Source organism: Giraffa tippelskirchi, chromosome 11 (assembly GCF_054371585.1).
Source record: "Giraffa tippelskirchi isolate mGirTip1 chromosome 11, T2T-mGirTip1v1.2.pri, whole genome shotgun sequence".
Taxonomy (NCBI): domain Eukaryota; kingdom Metazoa; phylum Chordata; class Mammalia; order Artiodactyla; family Giraffidae; genus Giraffa; species Giraffa tippelskirchi.
Genome location: NC_137285.1, coordinates 28,039,991 through 28,057,825, shown reverse-complemented (window position 1 = coordinate 28,057,825; position 17,835 = coordinate 28,039,991). Strand labels below are relative to the sequence as shown.

At 41.1% G+C, this 17,835-nt stretch overlaps 1 protein-coding gene across 4 annotated transcripts in view; it reads right to left on the bottom strand.

Moving 5' to 3' along the window:
* The window catches only part of GUCY1A1 (guanylate cyclase 1 soluble subunit alpha 1), a 63,387-nt gene extending 46,376 nt beyond the window's left edge, over nucleotides 1–17,011 (bottom strand). Inside the window, exons 1-2 of one of the 4 annotated variants that reach the window (XM_081544521.1) lie at nucleotides 16,791–17,011; nucleotides 10,160–10,295 (exon numbers count right to left, since the gene is read on the bottom strand). The gene's annotated coding sequence lies outside the window, so the exon portion shown is untranslated. Of the gene's footprint in view, nucleotides 1–10,159; nucleotides 10,296–16,359; nucleotides 16,763–16,790 lie in introns of those variants that run through there. The other 3 variants (XM_081544520.1, XM_081544518.1, XM_081544519.1) reach the window with 3 other exon arrangements.
* Nucleotides 17,012–17,835: the final 824 nt, after the last annotated feature.

Sequence of the window (17,835 nt, the reverse complement as noted above, 5' to 3'; positions counted from 1 at the left end):
ATATGTAACAACTAGAGAAGAAATTATTTTGAAAATGTTTTCCTATATATTTTCCTTTTCTATTTTATTTTGTATGAGCTGTCCTATTCATTTTTATTATATTTGTCAATTATCTTCCTTTTCCATTTTATTACCTAATGTTTACCTTTTGGGGAAGGGAAAAAAATCTCACTGCACATAGAAATGCATGAAGTTCACTAAGGTCATATGAAAATGACAAGAGATTGGACATGAAGTCATGAGCAGAAGGGCATGCCATGAAAGAAGGACAGTGTGGGTGAACGGAGGGGATACAGGAAGTTGTGGGGAGCGCAGGAAATGACGGTGCCAGAGATAGTCCAAAATTAAAGTTGGCATCAGTGGCAACTGACTAGGTCCAAGGACCAGGATGACTCAAGTTCTGCCTGGGAGGATGATGTGCCATGAATAGAAACTGGCAGCAGAAGCCAGGTTGAGAGAAGGATGGTCCACTGTGTTTTGTACACATGGATCTGAACTGTTAAGTGGGACATCTGTGTAGAGATACATCTAAAAATTCAAGTCTTTAATTAAATAGCGTAAAACAGATTAGAGATATGAATCTGTGGTTCTCCACATAGAGGAAGTCATTCACATCAGGACTTTAACTCAAACTGTTCAATGTTAAAGGGCAACAAAAGAAATAGAAAATAGCCAAGCGGAAGATTCTGGGGAATATTCATACTTAAGGGTGTTATGACTCAGATGGAGAAGCAGAAATCAGAAAAGTGTGCTGAGAAGGAAAAAGAAGAGGGCACTGTTCAAAAAGAGGTGTTTGTTGGGAGGCTGAAGAGAGTCAGGGTATGGTGGTCAGACAGGCTGCCATAACACAGCACCATAAACTGGGTAACCATGGTGGCCTGAGAAATATTAACGCATTTTCTCAGGTTCTACAGGTGGGAGACCAATTTCATGGTGTGAGCATGGATGAGTTTTGGGGAGAGCTGTCTTTTTGGCTTGCAGATGCCTACCTTCTCACAGTGCCTTCACATGAGGGGGAGAAAAAGAGAGACAGAGAGAATGATAGTTCTCGGGTGTCTCTTGTTAAAAGGGCACCAACCCCATCATAAGTTACTGTAATAGGGAAGAACACATCTGACTCCATATTGGAACTGCTTCTTTTTCTCTACTCTTTGTGTTCTATTGCTTTTGCTACAAATGAATCACTAAAGGGATGGAAGTGTACAATAGCTGGGATATCTATTCCTATAGTTGGAAGTGTACAAAATGGACTGTCTCTGGGAACAATGCTTCCCATGCCTGAGCATTAAGTTAAAAATACCTTTGTTCAGCTCACAGGAAACATTCTGAGGAGGCCCACCTGTGAACGGCTGAAAGAAAGAAAAAGTTAACCCATCTTCTCCAGGGTCTGTCTGGAACCACAAAATATTTGCAATAATTTATTAAGAGACTCTTGATGAAGGTGAAAGAGGAGAGTAAAAAAGCTGGCATAAAACTCAACATTCAAAAAACTAAGATCATGGCATCTGGTCCCATCACTTCATGGCAAATAGATGGGGAAACAATAGAAACAGTGACAGACTTTATTTTCTTGGGCTCCAAAATCACTGTGGATGGTGACTGCAGCCATGAAATTAAAAGACACTTGCTTCTCGGAAGAAAAGCTATGACAAATTTAGACAGTGTATTAAAGCAGAGACATTACTTTGCCAACAAAGGTCCATATAGTCAAAGCTATGGTTTTTCTAGTGGTCATGTACGGATGTGAAAGTTGGACCATAAAGAAGGCTGAGCACCAAAGAATTGATGCTTTCGAACTGTGGTGTTGGAGAAGATTCTTGAGAGTCCCTTGGACAGCAAGGAGATCAAACCAGTCAATCCGAAAGGAAACCAATCCTGAATATTCACTGGAAGGACTGATGCTGAAGCTGAAGCTCCAATACTTTGGCCACAGACCTATTCTACTCTATTCTATTAGAACAGACCTGATGCTTGGAAGGATTGAAGGCAGGAAGAGAAGGGGATGACAGAGGATGAGATGGTTGGATGGCATCATAGACTCAATGGACATGTTTGAGTAAACTCCAGGAGATGGTGAAGGATAGGGAAACCTGGCATGCTGCAGTCCATGGGGTTGCAAAGAATCAAACATGACTGAGAAACTGAACAACAACAACAAAAAATCACCTTTTATACTTTACTGCCTCACCTCCACCTCTTTGCTTTACAAAATAAACTAGAATCCAAACCCAGGGAAGATGGTTCTTTGGGACACAAGTCCACCGTCTTCTTGATCTGGTCGCTTTCTGAATAAAGCCAATATTCCTTGTCCCAACAACTCATCACTGGATTTATTGGCCTGTCATGCAGCAAGCTGTACAAGCTTGTACTTGATAACACTCCCACCCTATGACCTCACCTAAACCTAATACTAACCAATAAACATCTCTTTATGTCAATAATATTAGTCATGAGACAAAAACCCATTAAAATGTCTAAAATTTAAAAGTGACAATGTCAAGACTTTATGATGATAGGGAATAACTGGAATTTTTCATAAACTGCTGGTGGGAATGAAAAAATGAACAATCACTTTGGAAAGCAATTTGGTTGTTTCTGAAAATGCTGACATAACCTATCATACCACCCAGCTATTCCATTTCTAGGTAATTACTCATGAGGAAGGTAAATATATATACAAACAAAGGCTTGAACACAGATATTCATGAAGCAGCTTTACTTGTAATAGTCAAAAACTGGAAACAATTGAGATGGCTTTGATCACATGAATGAATGAAAAAGATGCTGAATAGCCATACAGTGCAAAGGACTATTATCCAGCAGACACATGCAACAAAGATAAATCTCAAAGCCATTATGTGAGTGAATGGGACTGCACACATGAGTCCACAATGAAATATTACTTTGTATAAAATCTAAGCACTGCAAGCAAACCTATACCTGCAGACAGCCGATCAACGATTTCTTGCAAATAGAGGACAGGGTGCTGATTGGAAAAGGACACAGAAGAAATAACAGAAGTGATTTTCATCTGGATTGTGGCGGTGGTTTCATGCACGTGTACAGCTGTCAAATCTTATCTAATTATTGACTATTTTTTGTATTTGAGGTTGTTTGTATTAATATATGTTGTACCTTAGCCAAGTTTAAGGGGAAAAAAACTCAGTGGAGGACTACAAGAAACCTAAATGAACTAAATTCCAAAGTAAATAGACAAGAAGCCCCGGGAGAGATGAGACCTGCGCTATTTTCATCCCAGAAGAAGTAGTGGAAGATGCAAAATCTCCCACAGGCCAGAGGCTTTTTATCACTTTTAGCAGCTGCAGGAGAGACCAGAACAAGAACCCCTCAGCGAACATGCATATATGGTATATGACACACACACCAGATACAGGACATGAGGAGAGGAAGAAAAAAGTGACCCACAATCAAGAGAAAACAGTCAACAGAAAGAGACCAAGAAATGGCCCAGATGCTGTTATCGGACAGAACTTTAAAACAACCATGAGAAATATATATTAGAATCCAGTGGTATAGCTTAGTAGCAGACATAAGAGGGAGTTTCCATTAAGAAACAGAATACAAAGAAAAAGAAACAATTGGACATGCTAAAAAGGCAAAATCACAGCAGAAGAAATAAAGAATTCCATTTAACATCAGAGGAAAGGATCAGTGAACATGAAGTCAGGTTAACAGAAATAATTCCAACAAAGCCACAAAGAGAACAAAGAGTGATCAAACAGATCTGAAATCTGTAGGACAACATCTAAAGGCCTAACATATATGCATTTAGAGTCCAGAAAAAAAGAGAGGAAATGGAAGTAGAAAAATATTTGAACAAATGATGGCTGGAAATATTCCATATTTGATGATAGTATCAAACACAGATCCAAGAAGTTCATTAAAACCCACACATGATAAACACAAAGAAAACTACACCTAGGTATAATGTTATCAAATCTCTGAAATTCAAAGATAAAAAGAAAACTTTTTAAAAAAATCCAGAGGTTAAAAAAACAAAAGAAATAGAGAGGAAATGATATGATCTGTACTTACTTTTCACCAAAGCAATAGAGACTAGCAGATAGCGCAACAAAAATGTATGGACTGAAAGAAGAAAAAAACTCTCTTTACCTTAAATTGTAAATCCAACAAAATATTCTTCAAGAGTTAACATGAAAACAATTTCCTAACATTAAAGTCATAACTTTAGACTGGTAGAGAATTTAAAGATACTTTTACTTTAATTTAACTGGATTTCTATCATTTGTACTAAATGTATTAATTTTTCTTGTCTTATGTATTTTATATGGAAGTTCATAGAGCATAAACTTAACTCTAAAGCTCATTATGCTACAGAGTCTAATCTGACTATTTTAAAAACAAACACTATTGATCATATGCAAACCATCAGAAACACTTATATGTAAGCAGTTAAGGTGGTAAGCATAGGTTTTTAGACGATGCCTGGCTAAAAAGACTGGTTCCACCACTAATTTGACGTATGGCATTTAGGCAAATTACTTTTCTGCTCTTGACTGTGCTTCTTTGCATCTTAAATTAAATGATGAGGGTAGAACAATTCCGGGGGGGGGGGGGTTCAAGAAGGGTAATTCAGTTTTACCAGTGCTTGGAAAATAGTATGTACTTAATGAACGTTGACTACTATTGCCTGAAATTAGGTTTACATCTTTCTAGCCCCTTGATGTTTCTTTGTTCAAGGCTTGGTTACCAAAGCAGTAGTTGTCAAAGTGTGCAAAGTTCTGCACACCGTGGGGGATGTCTCAAGGGTCACTCACAGGATGTGCAAGGTCAGAGCTGCTTTCATGCCAGCACTCAGATACCCCGTGTCCTTCCCATTCTCATTCTCTCCCAACGGCACTGTGCAGCTTCCTGGAAGTCACATGACAGCTGCAATGTCATCATTCTACAACTAATGAAATGCTGCCTGTGTAGACTTTTCTAGGGTAGGAGCTTTAGGGTATGAGTGTTATAAATGTATGTATTTTGGGGGGTTAACTCAGTTTGTTCTCAGAACTTCTACTGTGCTCCTTCTCCCTCTCATTGGTTATACTTGCTCTGATCTCTGTTAACTTCATTATTGTCCAATAACTTTTTATTCTGAAATTCTCAAGTTGTTCTTACACCTATATGTAAACACAAGAAGTAACCACTCTTGTGGGTTTTGTTTTGCAGTGATGTTAATTATAATAACTTTTCTTAATTTGAAATTTTCAGCTTAATAGTTATTATTTTAGAATTTAATAATATTTATTCTAATTTAAAGAATAATTTATTTATAGTTTTCTTCTATTTAAGGACAGATTTTTGGCTTGAAAAGAGGGAACTGGAAAACTTCCTCAACCCACAGCTGCACCATGTACATCTACCATAGTAGTTGGACAGCTTCCCAATACTTCAAGTTTTCTTGATGAGGTCATGGTGATATTAATTAATGTGATTATTCTGCTATTCTATAATAAAGTGTAGTTTGTCAACATCTGGAAGATCTGCAGAACAAGGGGACCAGAATTTTCCAGTGACCATGATGTTCCAAACTCATGCAGGAATAAAGGCTCCATTCACAGAAGGATGGATTTTAATGGTTTCAGATCCTATATGGCAAGCAACCTTTATGAAATGATCACTTCTCAAATTTCAAAATTTTTATACCAAAAGAATATCTATAGCTGTATTAAGACACATGAAACCACTCCTCTCTGTTCAATTGTGCTTCAGGGTAAGGCTGGATTTTTTCATACATTTCAATTGGAACAACCTGAATGTGTTAAATATTGAAAATATATTCCTTTTTATTTCAAACAATTATATACGATGTGAATTCTTTTACCAAATGCATAGTTACTGCTCACAGATGAAAGACTTTAAGTCTCACTAACCATGTCGCTATACCACCGCTTTACCTTCATCTCACACTCACTCTCCATCGACCAAGGATGCATGCTTCTCTCCAGTCTCTCCTGGACGAGACTATAACTTTCCTCTTAAAGCTCATATTCTGCCCTGGAATTCATCACAAGTGCTTTCTTTGTGTTCAGTCATTCAGTTGTGTCCAACTCTTTGCGGCCCTATGGACTGTAGCCCTCCAGGCTCCTCTGTCCATAGGATTTTCCAGGCAAGAATACTGGAGTAGGTTGCCTTTTCCTACTCTAGGGGATCTTCTGGACCTAGGGAACAAACCTGCGTCTCTTGCATCTCCTGCATTGGCAGGCAGATTCTTTACTACTGTGCCCCCTGGGAAGTCCATGCTTTCTTTAAGATCTTTCTTTATAATTATTCTACCTACATAAAATCTTTAATCTTTTTGTCTCTCTGAACTCCTGGATTTACCCATCCATCCAACCATTCATTTATTCATTTGTTCATACATCCTGCAAGTTATTTATTAAGCACCTATGGCTGCGTTCTAAGGGACGAGGTTTCAGGGATTAAAAACGAAACCAAACGAAAACAAGCCAACACTAGACCATAAAGGAGAGTCTCATGTAGGAGTCAGTGTGTGGACAGAATAAAAACATACAAATTTAGTGAAGTGTGCTCTATTATGAGGTGTTCTGTGTCATGGGGACACAGAAAAGCCTGTTTTAACCCTGACACCGTACTTTGGTAAGTGCTTCCTCAAATAAATGACTTAAGATGAGCCTTGTTGAGTAAGTAAGAATAACAAAGCATAGGAAACAAGAAAAAGGATTCCAGGGAGCAGAAAAATTTGTGCAAAGGAAAAAGGTAAAATAAGAAAGAGTCTGGTGATAAATTGCAGCCAAGACAATTTAGCTGTAACACAGTGTTCAAGTAGGAGCATGACTGAAACGTGAGACCAGAGTTCGTCGTCAAGTACGCTGTCAGATTATCCACTTGATGTTGTGAGCATCGCGGGGTTTCTACACCACTTAAAAGGGTGTGTGACACCTAGCATGCAGCAAAAATTCTTGGTACTCATGCAATGACCAATGCTTATTTATCAAGGACAGCTACTACAAAAAAAAAAAAAACAGCCAAATGCCATTTTACTGTGTGTAAAACAGATTGACAGCACCCCAGCTCCCAACATCCACTATGCATTGAAACAGAGCCAATATTAAGACAAGAACTAAACATATTTTACTTGGTTTGATTTAGATAGATAATCAAGGCAGGTGAGCAAAAATGTTCTAGCCACCTCCAGTTAAGACATTCCTTAGTCAGCAAAGAAGAAAACTAATAGGGAAGAAAAATACAGAATAGTTACCCCGTGTCCACTCCAAAAGAATGGATCAATCCAAAAGAGTTGACCGTGGGGCAGGACCAATGGAAGAGAATCTTTTGTAGAGCATGACCTTATGACACCTGTGATACCCGGCCTTCTTGCTCCTGGCCAAGCCATCAGGTGAGTTGTAGGGATAATCCAACCTAAGCAAGATAAACTGGGACAGAGGCGGGGAGAGATAGTGACTTCAGCTAGGATGACCTGCTACCCTCAGATAGTTCTGGACATCTTGCTCTACTGGGAAAATTCTTTAGCATAAAATGACACAGTAAGAGCTTAAGAACATTATTCTAAACAGTCCCCACAAAAAAGACCCAGAAATAAAGGCTGTGGCATCTTAAACTGTTACTTGCTGTGGAGATGAACAAAGAAGAATGTTAATTATCATTAGACTGCAAATATTTTAAGACATTGATAAAAATGAATTTTTACCCAGAGTTTTCATGGGGAGGACGGCCTTTTGCTGATCACACTTGGAAACATACAGTGCTAATACAGCATAAAAATTTGTTGCTTCAAATCTTGACACATCAAGTCTCAATAATGTTAGTATGTTCATCTAAGTGTCTTCCATGTTACATTTGTAATCCTCTAAATTCTTCATCCATGGTGAAGAATTAACCTATGTTAAGCTTTATATTCACAAATACACAACTTACAAGTTCATATTATACTAATGGAACAGTGAAATTCTGTGTCCCATGTTTACTTAACTTAATCATATGAGCCACATATCATTTAACTACTTATAACAAGCATATTTGAAGTTGCAAAATGTTTGAAAATTGAGAATAAGGAGCTAACAATTCCAGTGCATACACATAAAATTAGACCAGTAACACAACATAACTAATAAAAATACACAGCATTGGGACTGCCCTGGTGGTCCAGGGGTTAAGAATCTGCCTTGCAATGCAGGGGACACAGGTTTGATGCCTTGTTAGGAAATGAGGAACCCCCATGCTGTGAAGTGACTAAGCCCATGAGCCACAGTTAGAGAGTCTGTGCGCTGCAACAAAAGATCCAATGCAGCCAAATAAGTAAACAAATCTTTTTAAAAGACAGAATATTAAAGTTCTAAGGTTTGTCAACCTCATGGATGGAAACACCTGATGCAAGGTGAGGAGCCACACAATTTCCCTGTTACGTCTAGAGATGCATCCCAAACTCCAAAGTGTTCAAATTGATGTATGCAAGTCTAATTAAAAGTGGTGCCTAAACCACACAGCTCTTTCCCAAAACTCAAAAAAACAAAATGGTTTCACATAACCTAATAAAGACAGGTTCAGTGGTCATCCTGATCTTGTAACCTAACCCCATTTTACTATAAATCTTTTTACCAATATTCTCCAGCATTCACTGCTCCCAGCTGCCCATTTCACATCACACAATATCAATCGAATGCTCATGATCTCTGGAGCACTTCTATTACATGTCTGTGAACAGAATGGGAACTAACCTGAGATGGTACCTCCTCTCATGGCAGACAATTCAGGAAGTGATTACAGCAGAGGATAAGACAGAGAAACACAAATACCATATGATATTGTTTATACGTGGAATCTAAAAATGGTACAAATAAACTTGTTTACAAAACAGAAACAGACCCACAGACATAGAAAACAAACTTATGGCTACCAAAGGGGAAAGGGAGGGAGAGAGAGAGAAATCAGGAGTTTGGGATGAACATACACACACTATTATATATAAAATAGATAAACAAGGACCTACTGTATAGCACAGGGAACTATACTCAATATTTTGTAATAATGTGTAAGGGTGAAGAATCTGAAAAGAATAGATATATATGTATGTATATGTATAACTGATTGACTTTGCTATACACCTGAAACTAACACAATATGTAAATCAACTATAGTCCAATAAATAAATTATAGCAGAGGATAATAATAGGACGGGGGATGAACTGGGAGGTGCAGAGAAACATAACAAGCTCTTGCAGATGTGGAAGAGCAATGAAGGTTCTGAGTAGCAGAGCCCAGATTGAGATGTAAAGGCTGAGTAGGTACCAGCCTCCCTGAAACCCAGAGAGGGGCAGGGAATCTAGAAAAGGATGGGATGTCACCCTGTTTCCTGCAAAGGGGCACTACAGAGCTGCGGGGAGTGAAGAACTGCCAATGCAGTTCTCTGTCCATAAATGGTTTCACACACTCACATTCACAGCCTCACACACACCCTCTCACACTCACACACCTACATGGCCACACACCCTCTCACACACACACACACACACTCTCACCCTAACATACCCTTACACCCTCACACACTCTCTCCCTCTCATATCCCCCCCACACACACACCTTCACACACTCTCGTCCACACATACCCTCACACACCCTTGCACACCTCTCACACCTACACGCCCAGCTGCCTCCTGCACGGCCCCTTCCTTTCCTCTGCCTCCGACACTCTCCGCCCTCCCATATATTTATACCCCACGGGTCCTGCAACATCCAGAAACCTCATCCTGCTGTAAAACCTCTGCTAAGCACCAGACCTTCCCCAGAAAGCCTTCTTCAGCATCTCCCTCCTGTGGGACTATGGCTTCTGAGTTTCTTGAGAACTTATAAAACTGCAGCACAAATATCAGTCTCCCGGTCGAGTGCTGATGTGTAATTCTAAGACTGTTTCTGGGGCTGGTATTTTCCACACACGGACTTTACTTCCTGCAGGCAGGACTGTCATAAACTTTGCATCTTCCTCAGTGACATACATAATCCATAATCCACTTCATCATGGGGTACGAAAGAGTGACTAACCTCTGAAAAGTGTGTCCTAAAACATAAAGTAAGCTGAAGCTTTCGAAAAATCACAAATTCAAAAAATGCTCTTTCAATTCTCATTCTTATTGCCAGATACAGAAGTGCTAACCGTGTTCTTTAGCTGTAGGAAGAGCACACTGATTGCTGGCAGCAAAGATATTCAAACGATGCTTCCTGACTGGACAGGCAGAACTACCGGATGCTGGTATGGTTTCATCTCAGCTCTTCAAGAAAATGTCATTATCCTGGCAAAAGCAAGACAAAAATCAAAGTAACAAATTTAAGGTCCAAGCAAGACTATGAAGTTAAATATTCCGAAAAAGTTTAAATCCATTAATTTGGAAAAATTTCACCACAAAGTACTGAAAGCATGTGTGGATGTGATAAGGGAACAGTTAAAATCATCTTTTAAAATATTATGATGAAGGAAGTGTTGATAGAGAGCAAGGAATCTGGCCATGGTCTCAATTCTCAAAATACAGAAGGTGGATTCCATCAACTCTTTAGCCAAGAGCACTTAACACTGATTCCAGGCTCTACTGCCACGAGATTCTCAACATTATGGTTTGTACACACCCAAAATGTGAAGCATTGTTACCTACCAGCTAGGGAGACACAAGGAACCCATCACAAGGAACCCATCAGTACAGAGGAGTCTAGGGTTATTTCCTTCTGTTTTTACAGGTTTACTTCATAGCTAGTCTGCAGAAAGTGGAAATGCATACCAGCAAGGCATCTGATTAAGTCTGTCACAGAATACACCCACTCAGGCCACACAAAGGAATGTAAACTCTGAGGAAAGAGTTACTTGACCATAACACAACATGAACAGCCTTCTAAAGATGGCTAATTAATTCATGGGCTCGTGAGGGGAGGCGTCTGGGGCTAAATGTTCTGCCCATTCTCCATTCTGCACAGGTATTGAAAGAAGGTATTAATTGTATCCTGATTAAATCTGCTCATGCCTTTAAATGAAGAGGAACAGCTAGCTTGTGTCATTGAATTAAAATCCGAAAATATCCTGACCCTCTGGAACAATAGGCTAACTAAAGGTAAAGATTATATTTAGTTGCAGTAAGTATTTTTTAAAGTCCCACATTTAGTGGCCAAATGTGCAAACTGAGGAAAAGAAGTATACTTGCAGAGGAAAATGCAAAAAGATGCCTAATTAAACAGTGTAGTATGGATGCAAAAGATACAGTGGAAGAGAGAGCAGATTTGATTTTAGGATGATTTACCATATGGTACCCAGAGGAGATTAATTATGTTAGTCCTTTCCTCTTGCTTCAGCTCTCAGGACCACACTTTCAGAAAAACAGGAATGCATCCAAAGGAGAAATTCCCTGATGGTAATGAGATGCTCAAACTATGCCAATTAAGGGTGAGTTGAAGAAAATGAACATTACCATAGAGATCTCATGTCCGACTCTTTGAGACCCCATGGACTATACAATCCATGGAATGCTCCAGGCCAGAATACTGTTCCCTTCTCTAGGGGATCTTCCCAACCCAGGGATCAAACCCAGGTCACCCACATTGCAGGTGGTTCTTTTGCCATCTGAGCCACCAGGGAAGCCCAAGAATAGTGGAGTGGGTAGCCTATCCCTTCTCCAGTGTATCTTCCTGACCCAGGAATCGAACCAGGGTCTTCTGCATTGCAGGTGGATTCTTTATCAACTGAGCTACCAGGGAAGCCATACATGTCTCAAATATTATATATAAAAGCTTTCTGTATAAGTACTCTAAAAGGTAAAAATTGGGATATAAGTATTATAAAGGCCAATAGTATAGCTCAATATAAGAAAAGAATTATTATGCTCAGAACACGTCAAATTAAGGAATGCCTCCCACATTCAAGATGAATCTTGGTAAGTAGCTTGCTAAATCAATCTTAATATCGACCTTGAATTTGGAAATAAGGTCACCTGCTAAGAATGGAAAAACTAAAGATAATTTGGACTGGAAAACTCTGCTACATGTCTCATGGAGAAATTGATAGGAATTATCCAAGAAAGAATAAAATAACTGCCTAGAGCCATTAACCACCCCTGAAGCTGAAGCTGGAGGGAATCAGGAGCTAAGAGGTCTAGCAGCAAGAGAGCAGAGGGATGGAGCACAGCTGACATTTCTTGCCAAAATCACTGCACTGAGTAAAGACAGGAAAACCTGAGAAAATTGGAAATGGCTAAGGAGTAGTCACGGGAGAGGAGGGTGTAAGTGGTTTTGAGTAAAGGGGTTTAGCGGAAGGACAAGGGGTTGAGGTCAGAAAAAGAATATGAATGCTCAGCTTTTTCAGCGAGGCAGAAAGGCCCAGGGAGGTGGGCTGCAGTCCTGTGGATCCAATGCTTAGATGTTGAATTAAGTTATAGGCAATTACAGTTGGTCAAAGTGCACAGGTCATGGGGAGAGGGTAAATGGTGTAAACTTAGAAAGACAAAAGGTAGTCGGGCAGTGGTGAATGAGCAGTTACAAGCAGCTCTGAACCAGCTGCAAGCCCCACGGGAAAAAAGCACACCAGTGTTCTTTCCTACAGGCTCCTCACAAGACAGATGTTAATCCAGAGACGGTATTCCCAAACCAAATACCCACAGCACCAAGGCATCAAAAAACTTGAATTGATAACTATGAAGAAGAAAAAAATAATTATGAAGATAACACAATTAAGCTTGTTAGGCACCCACCATTTGCGGAAGGCATCTTGAATCCAAGGATGAATAGCCTGAGGGTGATTTGAGTTTGGTAGTGATGCAGATATATGAACAGGTATTTTTTTAATTAGAGTATAGTTTATTTGCAAAGCTGTCTCAGTTTCAGGTGTACAGCACAGTGATCCAGTTATACACACACACACACATATATATAGGTATATTCTTTTTCAGACTCTTTTCCCCTTATAATTTATTACAAAACATTGAGTATAATTCCCTGTGCTATACAGTAGGTCTCCATTGTTTACCTACTTTATATATATACATATATATATGTATATATAGTAATTTTGTATGTTAATCCTAAACTACTAATTTTTCCTTTCCCGTCTCTGCCTTGGTAACCGTAAGTTTGTTTTCTGTGTCTGTGGGCCTATTTCTGGTTTGTAAATAAGTTCCTTTGTACCAATTTTTTAGATTCCACACGTAAGTGACATCATATGATAAATGTCTTTGTCTGTCTGGGTTACCTGTCTGAATGGGTATTTTTGATGTAAGGCAGCACAGCGAAAGGGCAAACAGAATTATGTCAGACCTGGAAAACATTCAGAATGAAGAAGCTTTTCCTGGTCTGCCCAGACCCCTTTCCCGGAGTGCTCACTCCCAAAGCCATTGTCTTCTCTGGGCTTCTTACTAATTCCTACCATGGTGAGAAGGAGGAGGTGGTGAGTGAATTAACTTGAGTTCCCTTTAATTTTCTCCAAAGGAGGGTTTATTTTAATAATTTTAAAAAAGAGAGAGAGAAAAAAAAAGATTATTAACAGAAAGAATTCCAGGAAAGCAACTACAAGCAGTTGATAATTACATTTCGGGGAGGGAGGCACAGGGGAGGGGTTGTGCCTATAGGGGTACATGGCCCAGAGTCTCTCCAGTTTTATAACCTACTGCTGCTGGTGGTGACTGGCCTAAAACCCCTCACTCCTAGCAAATAATTCTGTTCATACTCAAGTCTCAAGGCTACAGGAAGCGCAAGCCTGTTGGCCTACACTCAGGGGACAGAGAAATAAACTAGGTCAGACACTTCCAAACTGTTTGAGAAAAACAGAAGAAGCATATGTAAGTCAGGAAAAAATTAGTCCAAAAAATTACTCTAGTGTCAAATGAGTCAACTAGTCTATGAGTGGCTAAATTTATTCATCTAAAGACCTAAAATTGCCAAAAAACTCTTCTTGTATCAAGAGGGAGAGACCCAATCAAAACTACCGCCCAGCCACCTAACAAATGCTTACTGAAAACATCTAGAAGGCCAGAGACGAAAAACCAGTGAAATTACTGATATTTTAGAAAGAAAAATATGTTTCCACAAATATGCAATAAAGTAATAAATAGTAACGTTTAACAAAAGTTGCTTGGGTAAATATTTATAATTAAGTGGTATAAAAATCATTGACATAAAAGTTTCATATCCTAGCAAATAAAAGGAAGCTAAGCAACTTCCTGGCAAATCTGACATTCATAATGGAAATAACAATTTGAATTCACTTAGTTCTTTACTTCTTAATCCAATATTGGATTAAATCCAATTTTAATTAATCCAATAATTCCAATTAATTAATCCAATATTGATTGATTTAAAGTTTTGCAAAATAATGTCTTAACATAAGATCATTTAATAAACCATAGTTATAAGAGATATGAGGACCAAGACTTGTGAAGCTGCATCTGCTTCTATGTTCTCAAGAATGACAAAAAAGTACCTTGAACATGTTATTTTATACCCAGGTACCTTGTAGCAGACCTTTAAGGTGCTTTTTATATTCATACATTATAAAACACCATACCATGCATAAGTACTTTCTATTATATTTGTGTTGGGTTTCAATGAAAGAAAAATAAAATTCCTTTTTTCTCTGTCATGCACTGAAAAAAAGATCTTACAGCACAAGAAGCAGCAGAAGGTAGCCATTTATTAATTACAAATTTCTATTAAATAAACTTAAGCTACTTAAGTTTCCTAACAGATACATTTTAAAACATACAAGTGGGTCTGTTTTATGTGAGATGCTTAATTACTGTAACAATATTTGATTATTCTAGAATTTTCCTACACAGGCTTTATGCAAAAAGCCTGCTGTTTTGACATGAAAAGAATAGCTTATTTAGTTTAATTCTGTGGTTTTTATTTTTCTATTGGTTCAAAAATCACTTTAAATTATCTGAGAACCCTGGATTATCTCCCTTAAAATGCAGCGACCCAAATGTTTGAGTAAAATTTCTAGACCTCTGGAAGCAATCCACAAACCAACTGTGTAATAACTGAACAGAGTGCAGACTACACCGGCAACCTCACCAAATGCCTAATAAAGTTTGCATGGCTTTTTGACAAATTAAGATTTGCTTTGAAATTTTAGACATTCAGATTTTTGTTATATTGTTGCCATTATTGACTTTTACCACTCTTCATAATATAGTACCGGAAATGACAACTCCTGAAGAAACAAAACAAAAACAGCCGTTTTAGGAAAAGCAACAGATTAGTATTACACTGTGAACCAAAATATAAAAATCTACATCCATCACTTGAAGACTCCAACGGTTACCCATGTGTCATCAGAGGATCAAAGATGTTCCTCCTAAGAGCAGTTCTAGTGAAGAGGTAAACATTTAATAAAATCACCATCATACAACAGACTCTGATACGTTATAAATGAAGCTCTAATTTAGAACTATGTTTTATGACCTGTTCTTCTTAAAATTCCGAAGAGGTTCGGTATGTTGGAAACCAAGATGCACTAGTCACAACTAAGCGACACGTTCAACCTTCTGGTTTACTTCGGAAGATACACACTGTTCACCAAGTGTGAAAGGAAGGCACAACCCTGTGAAGTGAGGGAGCAAAAGAAGACGCAGGGAATCCATAGCCTGAAACCACGTGACCGCAGTGCAAAGCAGCCTCCACACAAGTGCCCCCGCGAGGCTGCTCAGCCCATCCAAGACGGGCTCCGGGCACGGAGACGCAGACCCCTGCTCACTGCTCCCCCAAATCACAGTGGGAATCACACCCCCCAAGCAGCAATTACACGCGCGCGCGGGCACCCCGACACCGACACGCGCGCTCACAAACACGCGAACACACACCCCGACACACACGCACAGACACACACGCGCGCACGCACATTCACTCCTCGGTGGAGCCCCGGCAGTCCCCCAGGAAGTTTGAGGGCGGCCCCGCTAAGCTATACCGGATCGCAGCCGCCCGCCCCGTAGGAGCGCGAACCGCGCACCGGCGCAGCGCGGCCTCCCTCTGCGGGCTCCGATCCCCCGGCGCCCGGGCCGTGGGAGAGCAGCGCCCGGCTCCCCGCGTTCTCACGCCAGGGCCCCTGGAGCGCAGCCGCCAGTTCGGCGCGGCCCGGCGCCCACCCACGGCTGGCCTTCCGCCCTCGGCCGCCGCGGGTCCCCCGGGCCCTAAGCTGCCCCGGGCGCCGTCTCCTTTGCGCCCTTGCTCCTCCCTGGCGTGGGAACCCGGCCGGCCCCGGGGCTGGACAGCTGGGAGCTCAGGAAGTCTTCCCAGAGGGAAGGGGGGTAGGCCTGGGCCGGGGGCCGCGGAGAGGGCCGCTCCTCTGGCAGCCCTGACCCGCGCGGGCACACGGCGACCACTTACTCGGCTGCGTCCTAGACCTCGGGGCTGCGTTCTGGGATCGCCAGTAGCTCCAGGGCGCACCTAGCAGATCCGCGCTGCCAACGCAGGAGAGTGGGCGGCAGGGGTGGGGGTGAGGGGGCGGTGGGCGGGAGAGGAGACCCGGCGGCGGCACCTGCGGGTCCCTGCACTGGTTTCCCCACAGCCAGCGCTTACTCGGCTCCTGCTCAACAGGCGGGGCGGGCGCAAAGCGCTGCAGACCCGGTTCCCGCGCTGCGCCCACGCTCAGCCAGCTACAGCCTGGGTCTCTCCTAGCGTCTCCATCTCGCTCTCTCTCTCTCCCCCCGCCCCAAGGATCCCTTACAGCCTCTCCCTGCTGCCTTTGACTTCTTTTTGGAACCCCTCCCCTTCCCTGCAACGAAAGACTGAAAAAGAAAGTAGAGGCTGAAACGCACCATGGTGAGGTCACTCGGGGCCTCTGTCCGCTCGCGGCGCGCCCTCCTCGCAGAAGTCGGTCGGTCGCCTTGGGGGGGTGGGAGGGGAGGGTTCCCGAGGCGACTCCCTGCTTTTTGCCCGGAGTCTAGCAGCCAGAGTGGAGAATAACTGCAGTGAAACCAGCTCGTGGAAAATCAGCTCGATACTGAGTCCCACCCACCACGACGACCCGACTAGGGACGGGGAACTGAGTCCTCCAGCCGCCCAATCGCTTTCCCAGCAGTTCCTGTGTGGTGACAGACACCGGGGGACGGGGACAAACGAGGAGAAAGGAAAAAGAGGGAGGGAACGCAAGGAAAATTTGGCCCACTTTAAAATATATATTTTCTGCTGTGCACTGGGCCGGAAAAACTGTAGTTCTCCGTAGTTAGAAACTCCAGCATTTCTGCTGGAAATTGATGTCTGCGTGGATGGAAGACTCCAGCATTTCTGCTGGAAATTGATGTCTGCGTGGATGGTTTTGGTGCCCTGGTTTTCAGGATAACGCCAATCTATCTACTCCTTTGCAAATGTAGTTCTACCGTTGCAGAGTATTTACATTTTTCCAGTAAGGTCCTGATTCTGCTTGGTTTGGTACATTTAGGTTTTTTTGGTCGGTGTGCAGGGTGGGTGAGTGTATGTATTCCAGCACAGAAAAATAAGTTCCTATATAAATGTTTTTAGTCACCTTTCTGACTAAAAAATACTCATTATGCTGTTTCATTTTGAATTCATAATTAATCATGATTATTATGCGATCTTTCTTCAAACCCAGGAACTCTGAGATAGATTGTTTATGGTTATCTCCAGTTCTTATATTAATATTTCTCCCCAAACTTACCCACCTAGTCTGTCCATTTTACTCATCTCCCAACCTTGACAACTACGCTGTCCTCATGACAAACATCAGACTAAGAAGACATTTAAATTAGAAAAAATGCATTTAACTAAAATTTGTCTTAGCATTGGGGAAAAGTCCAGACCTGTAAGTTTGTGTTTTTTGGTTCTGCTGTCTCTGGAACCTTC